At 34.9% G+C, this 19,166-nt stretch overlaps 1 long non-coding RNA gene across 3 annotated transcripts; it reads left to right on the forward strand.

Annotated features, from left to right (window-relative positions):
- Positions 1 to 420: 420 nt before the first annotated feature.
- On the forward strand, positions 421 to 3,326 carry LOC140021695 (uncharacterized). Of its 3 annotated transcripts, none has more exons than XR_011825591.1 (4): positions 421 to 732; positions 1,761 to 1,858; positions 1,944 to 2,266; positions 2,373 to 3,326. It is a non-coding gene; the product is annotated as an uncharacterized lncRNA (long non-coding RNA). The 3 variants fall into 3 exon arrangements; XR_011825593.1 differs by having other exon boundaries at positions 2,381 to 3,326; XR_011825590.1 differs by having other exon boundaries at positions 429 to 732; positions 1,944 to 3,326.
- Positions 3,327 to 19,166: the final 15,840 nt, after the last annotated feature.

The following is a 19,166-nucleotide window of genomic DNA, read 5'->3' on the forward strand; positions in this document are numbered from 1 at the left end:
TATGAATTGGTTTACACGGAAGCCAAGAGAGAGAGATGTGCGGGTGGATTGTAAGATTAGAGTTTGGTAATTTGGTAAAAGAATTATTATTGTATTAAGTAGTATTTATATTTTATAATTATTAATGTATTAAACAGGCTCGGATTAGCTACGGATCGAAATCCTATATTTCGTATCCGACCTGCATTTTTTGTTAAAATAAACGGGTTTGGTTAACGAGGGCTTTATTTGGACTGAATTATCTGAGTGGTGTTGGAATAATTTGGAGAAATGGTGTTTGGCTGACTGAATATTTTCAACAATTTAGAATCCCACATGTTATTTTGTACTTAGCCTTGTCAGCAAGGTCTGGGTCTTGTCCTGTGCAGGCTGTCCATGCATTACGACGCGTGGCGCACCGGTTTCATAATTCAGATTTTTTAGCCATTGGGTCCTCATTACTTTACCCATATACGGAATTTAACTTCGATCATTTCCTTGCTGCTCAGCATTTACTGAAACACCACTGTGTGTTTCTTCATCTGAAGCCGATCTCATCTCTTTATTCCCACTTCCTCAAGCATAACTCCAGGAACTCCTTAACCGCCTGCTTCCTTTTGTTCGTTTAACCCGTCACATAGTAGCTACCATTCTTCCGGCAACACAAGCGGCTGTGAGTCCCTATTAGTAGTGGCGTAGTTCAACCCCCGTCTTTGAAGTGCCAACAAAATCCGATCCAGGAGCTTTTATCAGGTACCATCAATTGGGTTGAAATTTTTGTGTACCCAACTTACCGTTTGACATAAATCTGGATTTGTATGTGTCTGGATGAATAGCAGCAATTTTTTGTGGCAAATATGATCTGAGCACTTATTGAACTTTTTTATACCCGTTTGTGCTTAAAACAACCTATTTTGATTCGAATTTGGAGAGAGGTTTTTGTGTGGCCGGCCTTCGGATTGAGGAGAAATACGAAAATGGCCACCGTTGTCAAAATTAATTTGAGAAACATCCTCCCATTTTGCCATGAATTTTCATAGTACCAATTTTTAGGGATTTGCTTTCTTGTTTGAATGTGGACTTGTTTTGCGGCTAATATTGGCCTACTATGCTAGAATGATTTGAAAATTTTGGGGCTCTATGTGCGCTAAATATCTGTGGTTATGGACACATTTGACAACCATGTTGAGACTTAAACTATTCCTATAACATTCAATTTTTTTTAGAAAAAAAATCCTTTCTAGCCCAATAACTTCCCACCGTAATGGTCGTTTAGCTTCGCATCTATACTGTATGAGTTGGGGAAAAAAATCTTGGTTGTTATGCTGGCACTCAGCCTTTGTCACCAGATGCTAGTGAGTTTTTAGGCGAAAGCAGAAAAGGTGTTTTATTCTAACCTTACAGTATCTATTCGTGTACCATGGCAGCCATTATTGTACAATCTTTGTTTATCACTCAAAGCAGTTCTTATTCTCCACATGGTAGTAGTAGTTGGACTCAACTTAGTGCCACTTTATTTTCTATTATTTGTTGTATTTGTAGAGTTCACAAATCAGCGTGAATTAACCCAGAAAAAGTTTAAACGTTTCTTTTGAGAGCTGTCTTCCAAAAATTTTCCCTACGTTTTGAATAAGGCCATGATGGAGACTGATAGAGATGCCCCTCACAGCAGCAGTGTAATAGTCGGTGTAAGGCGTACTTCAGTTTTTCCTCCTGAAAACACTACTGAATTGTGTGATTATGTGACTCACGTCAGTTTTTTGCGTGTTTTCTATCTTTAGCTCCTCCCATCAGTTGCGCCTCCAATTGCACAGTCTAATCATCCACTGACTCCAACGATATTGAAGAGTGCATCAGCAACTTTGAAGCAAACCGTATGGTATACATTTGCTTCACCTCAAAATATTTTTAATTACCATACTTATTTGCATGCCAACTAACTTGAAGTTCCAATTTTACAATAGGAGATGGGAGTAAGTTCGAGTGGACTTCTGAAATGGATGAGCACTTTATTGATGCGTATATTGCCTTCAAGATATCAAAAAAATGGGACCGGCGTAGATCGCTAGAATGGAATTATGGTCAGATAGCCGAGCATTTGCGTGAAAACCATGAAGATGAAGTCAGTGCTGCCCAGTGCCAATCTAGATTCTACCAGTTCAAGAAGAAATGACAACTTTTTTGCCAACTTCGAGGGCTCAGCAACAAGGCCGAAACTGGCATCAGATGGGAAGAGAACACCCAGAATTTCACTGCTGACAAGGTCCATTGGGCTGCTCTCATTTCGGTTAGTTTTTGCATTTTTTGTCTACCGAACCTGACCACTTTGCTTATGCATATATAGAAGCTAGAAACGTGAAAAATTATCTATCATTGTGTCTTCTAACCAACAGTCAAACAGCGAGTACGAAGACTTCTCTAAGTCCTTCAGTTGCGGCTTATACGAGCGTTTCACTCCTGTCATGATTGGAGAAGCGGCTACAGGGACACGAGCACAGTCTGATGGCCAGCCAGTTGCCCTTGAGCAACTGGGAAACGAGCAAACCACCTTTAGGAAGAGTCGGAAAGGCAAGGCCAAAGCCTCATCGTCGTCGCAATCGCCTTCAGCCACCTCCCCTTGAGAAGGGGAGGATGTGTACTACGTGTCCTCTATTCCAGGAGGCAGTAGTGGGAAGTGACCAGCATCCAGTTTGGGTAACTCCGGCGAGCAAGAGGGTTCCAGAGGCACAAAATCTAGCCGGTCATCTGCAGATAGACTTGAAGACGCTTTAAGCAAGATCAGGAGCTTCATAGATGTGGCGATCATTGATCGAAAGGACTGTATAGACAGAGATGAGACATACAAAGTTAAAAATTGTCAAGACATTGTGTCAGCCATAGATATTCCCGTTGATTAGAAGGTAGAAATAGACTCGTATCTCGCCGAAGATACGAATTTAGGCCAACAGATTATCTTCATGCGCTATGATACTACTGGAAGATATGCATATGTTGCAAGGCATATGAGGAAGAAAGGTGAGGCATAATTTGAAATAGCATATTCCACCAAAACAGAAGAGTTGCCGTCTCAAATCTGTTTCTGATATTCACTCCGGCAATGGTTCTGTTATAGGGGAATATAATATCCCTAGTCGCTGTCAACTTTGGTTTGTGTAAGTTTGGTGTGATGCGTGTGGAGTTGCTCCTTTTTTTCCAGTTAGGTGGAGTTGTATTTTTTTTCAATCTTTAGGACTTACCTATATCCGCTAAGAACTATGAGTTGGAGTTGTTTTTCTTTTTACAAAACTGTTGTTGTACCTTGTATGTGTAATATGTGGGTGGAGTTTGCTTGTCAAATTTTTGTTTCATTTTGGTGTGTGAGATTTTGTTGCTAGTTCTTAATTGTTACTTTTATTGCGTAATGGATATGTGCAGTATGAGATTGGTATACGTATGAAGCTCATTGTTAGTTTGAATTGTCATAGCTTTATGTTTCTTACGGAGTTGCGAAAAGGAATAAGTGGAGGCATTTGCTTCATCATTGCTTCATTGTTGGCTAAGTGTTCATAGCTCTCAGTTTTGTAGAATTTTTTAGCAAGTAGTTTGTATGCAAGAGTTCTGAGTTACTCATCTAATTCTTCTAAGAGTAGTCAGTTACTCTCTAATTCTTCTAAGTGAACTCTTAACAGCTATTTTTACTAAGGAAGTTCATCATTTGTAGTTCATCATTTTCTAGTTCATCACTCCATTTGGTTGTTATTGTACTTCATCATTTAGGGGAGCTATTTATTGTCAAAATTGATCATTTTTACTCAGGAAGTTCATCATTCGTAGATGAAAATTTACTTTCTCACCTGTTTAACCTACTGGTATGTAAGGGTAGTAGTACGGGATTTGAGTGATTACGACAGTGGATGGAAGTCATTCAACCCTTGTGATTAAATTTTGCTAGTACAAGGTAGCGAAAGACAAAAAAAATTAGCCGCAGATGAGTTTCTTAATATAAGTTCTTTAGCCACTTGCAGCTACACCATGTCCTATTTATGTAATATACAAACTCGATTTGGACCTTCTCTAAATAGATTAAGTGTGCTTTTCTATTTTTATACTGAACAGAGATAGTAGCAAAATTCACTCTATTGAATGTTCACTTGGGATCAGCCAATATCACTCTACTTTAGAAAATTGTTTGTTCACCTAGGACCAGCCGACAGCACTTCACCAATTATGATAAGCTAAATGCTGTTCTTTCTAGCTAAAACCGCAAAAGAATCCACGACTCATTGGAGGCATTCTTGACTTTTTTTGCATGAACGCCCGTGAACGACCGTGGCTCGTGCCTTAGTTGATTTGGACATAGGCTTTCTCAATTATCTCTCTGGAGGATCGTACACTTCATTCTACTCCATGCAATAGAAAGGGTTCACGGGCTATTACTTTGGTTCTCCTGTTATCTCCAGACCCCAGTGCTACTTACATATTCTGATTATCTTTTTCCTTGGAAAGTGCTTGATATTTCTAGAGTTAGACTTTCAGCCTGTGATGTGTAGCTATGAATTGCCAATATAGGGAAGTAACTGCGATTTGTTACGGATACTTGGAGTATGGCAACAGGCAATGCCAAACTTAAACTTGCTGCCTACTCCAGCGAGCTGATCACAAGCACACTATTCATTTGCTATGGGACTGAAGTGTGGCAATGACATCAATTAATGAACCATGATCATTAAGCAATTCTAATGGTTCGAGGATGAATGCTTGCGAAGGTCTCAAATTTCTTTAAGTCAGCATACAGAAGAAGCATAACATAAAGTAGCATGACGTACAAGTAATTAGGAGCAATTTCCTTAACAAATGCTTGCGGATCCTTCCTAAAAAAACACACACATATTGGAGGGGCCCAATATTTCTTCCCAACATTAATATGCTTGTCATTGTCCAAAGAAGAAAGCTAAATGAGAAACTGTGTCCAGTTTGAGCCATAGGAACCCAGAATGTTGTATGTCAAATAAATTCATCGTTATTTTTTTTTTCATTTTAACCTTCCCCTCTCCCCTATTTCCTCCCTCCCTTCCCCTCTCCCATATCTAATCCTGTACTATTTTTACATTTTCACTTACCCCAACAACAACGAAACAAAGACAAAGGGAATTATGAAACGGGCCCCTGCCATAATTCCCGTGCATCATTTCTGTTTGCTCTATTCATACAGCTATTAGTAGCTGCGTATTATGACACACAACTCCAGCAACATGCCAGTCCACTTTCGGTTGCTTGCCACAGCAACTGTTTGCTCTCTTATTTGGTAGAGGGCAGCTATGTCCACCGAATTATTTCTTTTGATATTGTGCAAGAGCCGATCATAGTTGATCAGGCTTTTCAAAAAGATGGTAGGCTTTTGAAAAAGATGGTAGCCTTTTTGAAAAAGACGTTCATTTTTTCATGTGAGTTTTGTCGGTGCATAGTATTGCTCGTATTTTTATTGCACCTTAAATTTAGTTCTCCTTGTGCTTGGAGTCTCGCAATTGTCACAAAACTCTAGCTTCTCTCGTCTACCGGCTCAAACCAATGTTCTTTCTGACGATAAAGATACCTCTCTGCCACCGAATATTTGAAGGTAATCGTTTCCCTTGCTTCTTATCTGTCAAGTTTGATTCTTATTTAGCAATTTACAGTTACTCCCTTTTTCTCTAGAGACAATTGTACTATGGCGGTCAACAATAGGAGGACGGGCAGAGGACGGAGAGAGGCAATAGCTGAGGAAAATGAAAGGGGTGAGACAATGTTGGTTTTGGTAGCAAAATTAATGATGTTGTCATCGTGACAGGACTAGAGATAAAATACCTCACCATGACAGCTCTCTAACTGGACGACAGTGGGTTGAAGAGGTGATCAATGGGCATTATCGACGCAGTATGAAAAACATGCATATCACAGTTGACAATTTCCTTCGATTATGTGAAATACTCCAGAATAAAGGTTATGTGTCTCGATCCTATCAATAAAGGGTCGAAATAGAGGAAGCCTTAGCAATGACTCTAGTCATGGTAAGTCACCGTCATACTCAGCGCGTGCTACAGGAACAATTCAACGGGTCAATGGAGACAATTAATCGAAACGTGCACAAAGTTCTCCTTGGACTATGCAGATTTGCCGCCACAGTAATAAGGCCGTATGACCACAATAATGTTCACCCAAGAATTGCAAACTCAAAACACTTCTATCCATGGTTCCAGGTAAAATTCTATAATTTAGTCTACTGAATAAAGTGAAAAATTTACCGTCCTTGCAGATCGCACAATTTGCAGTCGATTTTTCATTCTTGGCAGGGTGCTGTTGGAGCTCTAGATGGCACACATATTCCAGTTTGCCCGCCAAGTGAAGAGCAAATGGCATATACCAATCGATACGGGATACACTCGCAAAATGTCCTAGCAGTGTGCGATTTTGACATGCGATTCAACTACATCTACGCTGGATGGGAAGGCAGTGCCCACGATGCACGAGTGCTAGAATCTGCGTTGATGCCGCCATCAGATTTTTCAATTCCACCTTCAGGTAATAATTAGTTAATATTCGGCACACACACACATAATATACACAAAGCCTTGTTACTAATTCTACATCCATACTCCCCTACATGTTTTGAGAAATATAGGGAAGTACTACTTGGTAGATGGAGCGTATAGAAATACTCCGGGTTTCTTACCACCCTACAAGAATGTTCGGAAACGAGACCCAGCCAAGCGGTTGTTTAACACTCGACATTCGAGTCTTAGAAATGTTATAGAGCGCACGTTTGGAGTATTGAAAAAGAGATTTAAATTCCTCAAGGGCCCAGTACCGAATTTTTATATGACCACACAAATTAGTGTGATAATTGCATGCTGTAGGTTACATAATTTTTTGAGAATGTTCCAATCCGGAGATGCCCATTTTCAAAGGTTCGAGGATGAAAATGTCCAATTAGAGGTGCAACCCGACCTCGGAGAAAGGGTACGTATGCAGACGCTAAACATTTCTCGGACAGAGGTAGAAGCGTGGAAAGTAGTAAGCGATGCAATGGCGGACCAAATGTATGCAGCCCAAGAGCACCGCAGGCGATAGATGACAAACTTCTGTAGTAGTCAAACTATCACACAGTTTTTAATCAACTGCTGCCATCGTAGATGGAATAAAGGTCAATAACCAGAATTAGTGTGTTAAAAATCATGGTAGAGGAATTTCAATGTCTAGCATTTATCTCATAATCATGGACTCTTGTATTATCTTGGTTAAAAAAAGGATAAATAAAAGTTGTAGTTGTCCAAACAATTATTTCAAGTAATATTTTCGCTGCCCAAACGATTATTTGGAAGTTCCATTATTCACAAAAGTCAACTTTAAATATTCCAAATAATATTTCAAATAACACACTATCCAAACACTACCGGGATTATTTGTCAACCCGTATCTGGAAAAACTAGCGGGTCCAAGTCCGTTGACAATCCTATATTATTCATCAAACAAACATAAATGCAATGATAGGGGTCGGACATTGGTGGATACCTATTCGGACTCAAATTTTAGCAGCTTTTCAAAACTAAATCCTACCATACTTCGGGTACAAGTTTAGAAAATTATATTTTTTTTCCGCAACGGTAGATTTTGTATTGATTGGCAAAAATATACACTTCTATGAGCAAAGACTCAACTAGTTCTATACAAAAAGTGTTAGACACACTGAGGATTGATCCATTCCTCATCTTGAGATATGCCTAACGCATAATCACTAATCCATTCACATTTAGAATCTAATTTTCTATCTAAACAAAAGGAGCATTTCTGGAATAAAACTCTGAGGCTATTAATATCATCAATCAAAGTTGCCATTTTGATATCCTTGGCTAACCCATTCGTTATCATTTTCAACAGCTGAGGGCTGAGGAGATGGATTGTAATTTTCTGCCATTGCTGTTGTCTGGCCTTTATGATGGCCATCTTCACAGCTTCTGCACTAGTCTGCAATTGGTTCCCTACGTACCTATCAGTTAGTGCCCAAGCAGACACTAACTGATGGTTGAAATTAGTTGCTATAATCCCAGTACCAACTCTATTGGTTTGTTCTTGCACATGAGTTGATATTCTGATCTGCATTTCATCCCTTCCAACCTCATCTGTTTCTGCAATCTCTCCACCTCTTTCAGCTTCCGCAGGGGTCGTTTTCTCCCCACTCCAAGCTGATGCTTGCTCTTGCCATTCCTGTTGGGCCTTTTTAATTGTTTCTCAAGGATGCCTTCGTTTGGCATTGAACTTTGAACTTCCATTCATTTCTTCTTTTCCAGATTTGCCAAAGGATATTCACAATTAGCTCTACATGTTCCCTTCCTTGTTTAGAAAGCTATAAATAAGTATTATTTATGATGTTTTTAGGGAAGAAAACGTTAGGCTAGTTTTAGTGTATCTTTTATAATTTGCTCTTGAGAAATCAAGATCAAGAGGCGTGCAAGCAAGAATCAATAAGCAATCAACATAGAGACTATAGCATCAAAGATTGAGAAGTTTTTTTTACTTTATTTTCCAATATTGTATTTGTTGCTTGAATTCTTCAATTTATTAATTATTTTACTATATCTATATTGAACTAATTTAATTCCAAGGTTAGGGTTTTGTGAAAGAGTATTGATTATTTATCCTAGTTAAATTCATCATTCTTGATTTGATTTATCTATCTTGTTTTAATTACATGTTTATGCTTGATCACCATAGACAATCTCTTAAGGTTCGTATTAAATTGAGAAGAGATATACAATTGACTACTAGATAGATTAACATATTTAGTTTAAACATGAGAGCAATTTAGGGTGTGCATTTTGTAATTGAAATCACCTAAGATTTTAAAGGGTTCAAATACTTGTGGTGTCAAGAGAAACGTTAAATTTAATTGGGTACAATTTAGATGTATCGAGAGATAATTTAAAGTAATTTTGACTGATACGTTCTTGGTCTGTTAAGAAAATAATTAGATAATTAATTCAAATTTTAGATCAGAATCTAAAATCTTGGTCTCTTGCCAATTGTTTTCTCAACTTTATTCTATTTGACTTGATTTTTTAATTTCTTTTTAATTATCAATTAAATCTTGTGAATTTAAATTTTTTTTTTAGAATAATTAAAGTAGATAAAATTAACTTGTTCTTGTAGATTCAACCCCTAAAATACTCTAGATGATTTATTACTATGATCTAATCTGTACACTTATAGAAATCTTCGATCACAAACTATATAAAATGTGATTTCGTCAAAGCAATCATCTTCCAAATCTCCATTCCATTGATCATGTTCCAAACATATAAAATGATATCTTGTCTTAGAGACAAAATGGTAAGTTAACTGCCTCCCGCAATAATGGGTCAAATTCCATCGATACAATATGAAAAGCACTATATTTTAATATATTCTGATATTAATCAAAATCCAATTTCATCAAACAAATGAAAAAAACATCATAATCAAAAACATTAATAAGCAAATGAGTAAAATCACCAACATTCTATTTAAGCATTCCCCATAACTGTCAAGAAAATCGAAGTAGGAAAATACATTAATAACTTAAATATTAATCTAAGGAGACATTAAAAAAATAGGAGACTCGTATAGAAAGAATTTATGAACAATGAGCTGAGAAAAAAATTACCGGTGTGTCCACAGTGATAGCAAAATGGATCACGAGATGTCTTCCATACAATTTCTTCAAGAATATAAAGTCGAAACTAGATCCATGTTGGTCTAAACACACGTAAACAATGCAGAGAGATGTTAGCAATGACAATTTTTCATTGTTATTTGTCCCATTTGTATATGAAGTCTTGAATGTTTTTTTCTAAAATATATTCTTGACTCAAATTTAGTCTTGCTGATAGTCAAATCCCCCTCTCAATATTCACATTTGATTATCAAGAGTTGGAGGTTTTAATTTTTGAAATTGATCGTGATCAGGAGTGTGTGCATAGCCATTGAAGAGTAAGCTGAAGTTCCTTTTTTTAAAAAAAAAATTTCTTGAACAAAAAAACGTTGAAGTTCTTTTTTTTTTTTTTGAAGTGTTGAATTTAAAAGACAAGGAGAAGGTACAGAAAGTTTTTATTTAGGGACAGTTAGTTTTTTGTTTGTTGAGCTACTATCATATATCTTGGTTTCATGAAAACCATGATCATAATAATGATCGTAATAATTCAATTATTAACTGGTAATTCAAGAATTAGTAATTGACAAAATATCGTTCAATAGAAGGCTGGACGTTGATCATTTATGATGCAAAGTGCAGACAGCAAAATATCCTAATTTTTCTTATTTTTCGTGCTTAATTTTTTTCAGTTACATATAATCCTTATCTAATTCTATTAGTTTTTCCGAATTTTGTATCCACTTTTTAAATTAGTAAGTTTTTTTATGCACTATCAGTGTATAATTTTTTTTTAACACAAGTAAGTTTGGATCATACTACAGAGCATAAATTCAAATTTAAAATATAAATTATGCACATGTGACATACATTTACAACTGGTAATATAAATAAATTATACTATGTCAGTGTATAAAAAGTTAATCCTTTCTTTAAATGAATCGTCAAATATCAAATTAAATGCAAAGTCAATTGTCGATAAGTCCTTAAGTGTGACATTTTGAAAAAATTGCTTAAGTTAGGTGGCAATTATTTAATGTTCTTGTGAAACTTAAAATTTTCGTTTGAACAATAAGTCACCAAGTGGGACTATTCTCCACACCTTATGAGCTGGGCTGACATTATGGGATAGGAAGACTTCACCGCACTGTATGAGTTGAGTTGACGGTAGGGGATAGGAAGACTGCAGAAAAGGTGGAAGGGTAAAAAAAAAACTAAAAAAAATTATGAAGCTCATTTGACGTCTTTATTATGTTATAGAATTTGCCACGGTGACATAACGGGGAACAAAATTTTTTTGGCTGGAGGAAAAGTAAAGCTGTTCTTGATTAAATTTGATTGCAGAAAGGACAAAAAAGAGTGGGAAAGGCGCAATGTGCTTGATATGAACTCTCTCCATCAAATGTTCAAAGACACGCTTCCACAACCTTATCCGAGGCTTTTACGAGCGGAGTATGATTATTTTTGTAGTGTGAAAGATTTTCTGGAGTGAGTTTCTAACTTTCTATAATGTTTCTGGAGTTTAATGTAGTGTTTCGCTCTTCCACTAAATTTGTTTTATTTCATTTTGAGCAGTGCAAAGAGATTTATTTCTGACTTTTGGTAATGTTTTTGAAGTTTAGTGTGCTTTATTCTTTTACTAAATTTGTTTTATTTCATTTCTCTAGGCCAAAACTGAAGTACCATCCTTTCCTCTTGACGCATGAAGAGCGTGAGAAAATTGTCATTCGTGCTCAGCGAAAGATGAAAGCGAGAATACGGACTTTAACAATCAATGTTGGAAATTGGACATCTCGGATTGAACATGCTAAGCAACCTAGCATCTGTACTGCTGTCTTTTATTATCCTTTCATTCAGCGGCAAAAAAAAGTAGCGGAACTAAAAAGGCAACTAAGTTTGGTTGTTGAACCACATGTGTATTACCCAGAAGATTACACTAATGACTTCTGTTCTTATATAGATTATCTAAGAAATTTTAGTGCTCACATTGAGGAAGCAGACACGCTCAATAACTATCGGTGGATACTACAAGACTCTAGTGCAAATATCGTAATGCTTCTAATTCTATTTCTCTATTAAGTGAACCACCACCTCCTCACATCCTCACATATCATAATTAATCTTTCTTTGTTACATGTAACAGCCATGTTTATCGTATGATTAATCTTTCATTTATTGTTTTTTCTTTTACTCTTTTTGGCTATAATAGCCATCTTTGCCAGAAAGGAATTTAGCTCTTGCACGTCATTTTGGGGGTTCTTATCTCCTAAAGCTTTACCACAATGCTATGTTTGAGGAGTTAAGTCCTTGAAACCTGACTTTAAAGTTGTATTTTGTGGTAAGTTTTTCTTTTCTTTTCTATCAAAGCTATTCTCTGATCAAATGTTTGTTCTTGACGACTCCAACGCTGTTTTGTTTAGCACAATGAATGCATTTTTTATTTTCTGTCCCTAGAAATATTTGCTATCATTACTTATTCTTGTCCATTTGATCTATTCTGGTAAATTGCAAGTCTTAGAGTTCAGAGTCTTACTTCATGGTCAAACCCTGTTTTCTTGATTTTATATACTCAAGTTCTTGAGGAAGCAGCAGTCAAATTTTATCCTCATGTAAAATTTATGCGTGTAAGTCACTTTTAGATGCTTTATTTTGTACTCATCGTCTTCCTAATTAGGATGTTTGGTTAGACATGACACATGTTTTTTGGGTGCTTGATAGAAATATAAGCTGTATAATGTGATGAATCGAGAATGTGATGCTGCTCCTTATTGCCCAATTAAACATTTAGAAGGGGAACAATAGGACCACAAACAATTCTTCATGTTTCTTAAGAGCAAAATTTTTGTTTTCTAGAAGTAGCAGTCCATAGAAGTTGTTAGTTTCCGCATTTCACTTTCCTCAATGCTGTGGCTGCACAACATTTCATGATTTCTGCTGTTTATGGAATATCCCCCCAATCTATCTGTAGGTACGCAGCGATTTCAGTTTTCTTTTTGAAGGAATACTATTGATTGTTTAGAATTATATGCTATCTTAAATCTCTAATTTATGCATTCATGTTAAATATCTCATTTATGAATTTATCTTAGCATTGGTAAGACTTAGAAGCTTTGTAAGCCGGTTGGTAAGTCCAGGATAGGATGTTCTACGCCTAGGCTCGGTTGTTCCTGATAAGATAAAAGATTAAATAAGATATTAAACATGGCCGCATTCCTTAGACAATTGAAGATAGGATCTAGTTCAAAACAACCAAGTGTAGTTCAAAGTCATGAATATCATATGCCCGTAAATAATTCAGATTGGACTATTCCAGAAGAAAAAATAGAACATATTTATAGAATAGGCCCCTTAGATTTCAAAATAACTTTATCAGTTAAAACCCATGAAGAAATAATATCTATTCAAGAAGAATATCAATCAATTCCATTACTGAATCATAACACAATTCAAAAGTATCTTAGTAAAGGATATAGATATATTCATATAGGTTTAATTTAAGTTGCGGTTAAATTTTTATTCCACTTAGGAATAGATGCACCTATATATTTAGCTTTAAGAGACACTAGACTCAAAAGATATAAAATTTCACTTTTATCTATGATTCAAACTAATGTATGTAATGGACCTATTTATTTTAACTGTGCTCCAAATTTTTCAATAGATTTAACTGATCCACATATTTTGAATTCAGTAATATTAGATATTCATTTACAAGGTGACAATTTGAAAAACATACAAAGAATTTTGCTGTAATTTATAGAATGTATTATAGACCTTTGTCTTCATAATTAAATCCAAAATTTATAATGACTCAAACTTTAAAAGAAGAAACAACACTATTACAAGTCGATGCCGATAGACCTACTACTTATACTCCAAAAAGATTAAAATGGAATGAAATTACTATACCTAGTGAATTTATAATACAAAATTCATAAATACCAAGAAATATAGAACAAACAAATCCAGAAGATATAATAGAAGAACCTAATGGAAAAGTTTTATTAAGATTTTCTTCATTTAGAGAAAGACCTTCAACTTCAAGTCATTCATGGATACCAGCTAGAAGATCTAGTTACGACTCGCTTGATACTAATTTTATTCTAGAAAGTTCTTCAACATTTAAATTCAAAACCCCTGTACTGGAAATAGTTAACCAAAATCAATCAGAATATTCTCCAACACATTCTCAAATGAAAATGGAAATAAATGTAATAAGTAGAGAATATAAGATAAATCATAAATACTTACAAGAAGATTTTGATGAAGAAGAAAATACCGAAAAAAGAATTTGATTTTCTAAATTATCTTCTGAATGTAAAGAAAAATTAATATTAGAATGAAAAAATGAATTAGAAACAAGAAAGTTTGATTTTCCTTTCTTTACTTGGTTATCATTTTATATTTCAAAGATAGGAATAAATGATGTATATAATACTTCACAAATAAATGTTCAAACTAATTTATATAAAAAATGAAAATTAAAAGACGATCATGTAATAACGTCAATTCATCCTCCATTACAAGAAATAAAAATTAATATAGGACAAGGAGATATAATTGCATCCCCTTTCAAAAAAGGCAGAGAAACTGAAGCAAGTAGTAGTAATAATAATGTAAGTTTAGATGACATTAAAAAATTATATCACACTACAACAAAAATGACTTTTCCTGACATGTCTATAAGGACACTTTCTAATTTGTGTCATTATAGCAATCCTATCATGACACTTATTATTAATTCAATAATATATACTATAAATTCTTTTTATTTTATTTAATATAAAAATAATAATGTACCTTTAGACTATCTAGCGTGACACTTGAGAAAATGTGAGAAAAAAAAGTGACGAAAATTTTAAAATTCAAGGCAAAAAAAGTGGCGGACTCTCGTCTAATTGTCTTTTACCGTGAGAAGCAAAACAAAGCTTTTCTAAGTGTTGAACTCTCTCACAAATCACCTCTACCTCACTTTCACTCAAACGCCCACTCTTACCTCTATTTCCACCTCACTACTGCAATCTCAATCTCTCCGACGATTGAAGACCAGTGAAGTACCATGGCTCTCTGGCATGAAGACCAAGTAATTCTCCAAGTGTCTGCAGCGAAGGTTAGTTCTTTCCCTCTCCTCTCTCTCTAAAATAATTTGCAAATATTTTGGCCCTAAGCCTGTTTTTTTTTTCTAAAAATTTTTACCTGCATTCTTGTCGAATCTGCATTTAGGGTGTAATTTTATGGTTATTTACATGATTAATCTTTTCATCCCTAGAAATTTATTGCCCTAATTTTTAACTTGGGGAAAAAAATTGTTAAAAATTTTTGCCTTTCATCATGAATCCCCTAGATTAATTGCATCATCTGCCACTTGGCCGGCTTGGGAAGGACTTGCTACTTCTTAACCATTTTTTGCACAAAACCCAGCTACGGCTGGACTTGGCAGGGGGAGAGTCGAACAAAAATTGACCAGCGGTTGGAAAATTTTGGTTGTTGTCATTGGTAGTGTGAAATGTTGACCATATTTTCTGCTTCTTTCCCTCATTAGACAAACCTACCCAACAAACTTAGAAAACATTAAATTAGATGCGTTTTGCCACTAGTTTTTGGGGTTGATTTAGTTTATCCAGCAAGCTAATTGGAGCTTTTGTATGGGCACGCAGAATTGGAAGTTGAGTACTAAAATGGGTTGATTTTGTACTATGTTTTATGAATTAAAGAAGTTGCTTCTGCTTTGCAGCTGCATTTTTGCTTTTGCTTTGCAGGAGATTGGGTTTATTGAACTTTGTGGTTGGTATAAGAGGATGAGTGGTGTGATTATGGTTGTTGGCAAGTATGAGGTGGTAATTAATAGATGAAATTAAAGCTTCCTGGTGGGAAAAGATCATAACTTTTCTCTAGCTAATATTTAAGAAGTCCGGGTGTTCTTAGGTCTCTTGTTACTCCAACAGATCAGACGAAGGATCAGGAAAAGGAGTAAATCATCCGAGTCCTCTTTTGTATTGCAAACATCCAAGTTCGGAGACATAAAGGTTATTAGTGAAATCTCTCTCTTTCTCTCCCCCCCCAACACACACAAACACACACACACTCACTCACTTATTGCCTTTTCGGTGCATCCACTCTTTTGATATCTGTATGTCTCTGTTGGGAAATCCACATGCATTATCCCTCAAATCTAGCTGTTGAAAGCCATGAGAAAGCTGGGAGGAGCTTTTTTCTTTAAGAGAATTGTCTACTGTGCATGTTCTATATTTTTCATGATATTCCGTTTTTGGCATTGTGACTTAAGACTTAGCAAGAAATTGTATGCTTCCATGGATGTGTATTTGTGTATTCATTCATGGTGGGTAATATGTAATCAAGCACCACATCGTACAGGTTTTATCAACTTGGAAATCTTGGTTAGCATATTCACAACTTGTGAACTTGTACCTTTCGCATTTGTCTTTCTTATCGTGTATATAATACTTGGCTTCGTGAGCATATAGCAGTTACTCCCAAGGTTGGTCTCCTCTTCTCATCATTACTTTTCATGGGACTAATTGGTGCTTTTGAGAAGTGAAGGTTCTTTGTACCTTGTTTCTATTAGCTACCAAGCTTTTCATTAGTGGTCGTGATTTTGAGGATCTTGTAGAATTATACCCAATTGCGAAGTTAAATTGTATTAATGGATATATACTATACATGATTGTTGGCATACTAATTGAATAGGTTGCTGTCAGTGGGGTTTTCATTTTGTTTCACTGAGGGCCAACCCCAACCCCAAACTTGTTTAGCTGGGAATTGGATTTCATAGTACTTGTCATGCCATTGACTTTGCTCATCTGAGTTCATCTTGTGAGGAAAATAAAATGTTCTGGGTAGTTAGTTCCTACAGTCTGGGCATTTAGTTTTGTTCTACAGCTTAATGCAGAAATGTGGTGGTTCTTTTCTGAGTCTCATTTACTGGCAAAATGTGCTTAAGAAATTATATGCTTTGATTTTTTCTGAATTTTTATTTGGGGATGTTTAAAAACGAAAGGTAAGAGAATTTGAATGGGGAAGAATACAATTTACAGGGCAAATTTATGCAATAATTTTGCGTGTAATATTTAAATGATGTTTTAGGAGAATTAACTTTGTTATAGTCAGCAAATTGCTGGATTTCTCCAAATACAAAAATTTACAGTATTTGATATGTTTACTTACGATATAGTCTAGATGTGCCTCGGTGCTTCCTCCAAAGTTGCATGTTTAGACCAATTTGCTTCTGCTTATGATTGAAGTGGACATTTCTTTGCATTCAGAAGCGACGTTGCTTTAGATGCATGTCAGTATGCTGCACGTTGACTAACTTGTCGAATTCAGTGTTTGGATAGGTGGGAGTATATTGGCGTCACTTGGTTCCTTTCAGCAAATGTGGTTTTCAAAATCTAAGTAAGCTTTTACATCCACTTTACCTTTCAATATTCAACTTTTCTCCTTTTTTTCTCCCCATTTTCAGTCTGTTTTATCTCTCGATTAACAGGTTTGAGGAACATGAAGCTTCTAATGTTCAAAGAAAATGCCCGTAAAGTATTTTACTGTTGCGGACAATTATCACATTAGACAGAAATTCATGGAGTTGACTTCACTTTGATTAGTTCGCTGACAGTATGGGTTGCTCGATTTTAATATCCTGTTTTATAGGCGCCCAAACAATGTACTATATATATATATATATATATATATATATATATATATATATATATTGTACCTCTCGCGGATCGTTGCTAATGTTGTACAATTATGTTACCTGACTTTTAGTTCAGCAAATTATACTTGTTAGGGAATTTTTCAAGTTTGTACTTGTTACTGACTTTTAGTTCAACAAATTATATTTGAGCATTGACTTTTGCTTTTAGATTACTATATGCATTCTGTTCTTTGGGATAATTTTACAAGTCCTTTGATTTTTTTGATTGACGGAATGTATAGCAAGGAGCACTACCTGCAGGTTACTTCTATATCAAAAAAAAAAAAAAAACTCCTGGCAGTTAAAAGTGTCAGCATAGCTCCGTTAAAAAAAACTCCTACTTATTACTGACTATAGCTATCCTGACACTTTCGATTATCAAGAAAAAGAATTTTCGTTGGCAGATGAGATGTTATAACAACACAGTTTTTCTGACACATTTGAATACTACATACCTATCCCTACATTGGAAGGGACGACACTCGTCCTAGGTCTGAGGAAAAGTAAAGTGTCAGATTAGATTATCTATACTGACACCTTTAAATGCCGTTAAAGGGCATTTTTGTTGTAGTGCCAGTAAAATAATTATACAAATCAAATTTTTCATACTATATCACAACATATAGAAGTAATAAGTACTAAGATAGATAGTATTAAAAAACCAGTTACTAATTTTCCTAATGATATTTCAGCACCGCACTTTCAACCTAGAAGTTTAACCAGAGAAAGAGAACAAGAATTAATTCAAAGTGTTAATACTCAAAGAGTAAACAATACAGATAATATATTAAATAGAATATCTCAAACATTACAAAATTTAACAACAGAAACTCAAATTCAAACTCATAGAATAAGTACACTAGATAATATGATAAATCAAGAAATATCATCAGAAGAATCAGATTATTCAGGAAGTGATAAAGATATAATTTCACCAATAGAAAACCAATTTAAAGACGAAGATAATCAAATAAATAAGATAAGAAGAAGAAAACCTTTTAGAAGTAATAAAAAAGATTGGCAAAGGATAAGCACTAGAAATTATTATCCAAGACCGAGTCCCCCAGATATTCAATATGAGGAAATATCAAAATTTCATACTACTAAATATGATGGAGATTCAATTTTTGAATGGAATATAGATGGAAGAGCAGAATATGAAGTATTAAATACTTTACAAGAAATGGGAATGGCTAGACTAACTTATAAACTAAAAAATATTCAAGAAAGAAATGTAGCGACATTATTAGTGTCAGGATTCACAGGACAATTAAAAAATTGGTGAGATAATACTCTAACACTTCAAGATAAATTATCAATATTAGACCATACTCAAGAAATTGAAGATGATCAAGGTAACATTCAAGTTCAATCAGATGCTGCAGAATTTCTAATTGTAACAATAGTGATGTATTTTGTAGGAAATCCAAAAGAAGAATTAAATGCTAATAAAATATTTTTAACAAATTTAAGATGTCCAACTTTGTCAGATTTTAGATGGTATAAAGATATATTTTTAACCAATATATTAAGAAAACCAGATTGTAATGCTTCATTTTGGAAAGAAAGATTTATTACAGGATTACCAAGTTTGTTTTCACAAAAAATAATGGATAATTTACAAAAGAAAATGGGAACAGATGTTATTTCATTCGAAAATATTACTTTTGGACAATTATTTGCTTTTGTGAAAAAGGAAGGTTTAATATTATGTTCAGAGTTAAAACTCCAAATCAAGTATGGTTCAAAAACAAAAGAATTAGGATCATTTTGTGAAGCATTTGGTATAAAAAGAATAAAATCACCATCAGCATATAAAAAGAAAAGTAAAAAGGA

Source organism: Coffea arabica, chromosome 11e (genome assembly GCF_036785885.1).
Source record: "Coffea arabica cultivar ET-39 chromosome 11e, Coffea Arabica ET-39 HiFi, whole genome shotgun sequence".
Taxonomy (NCBI): domain Eukaryota; kingdom Viridiplantae; phylum Streptophyta; class Magnoliopsida; order Gentianales; family Rubiaceae; genus Coffea; species Coffea arabica.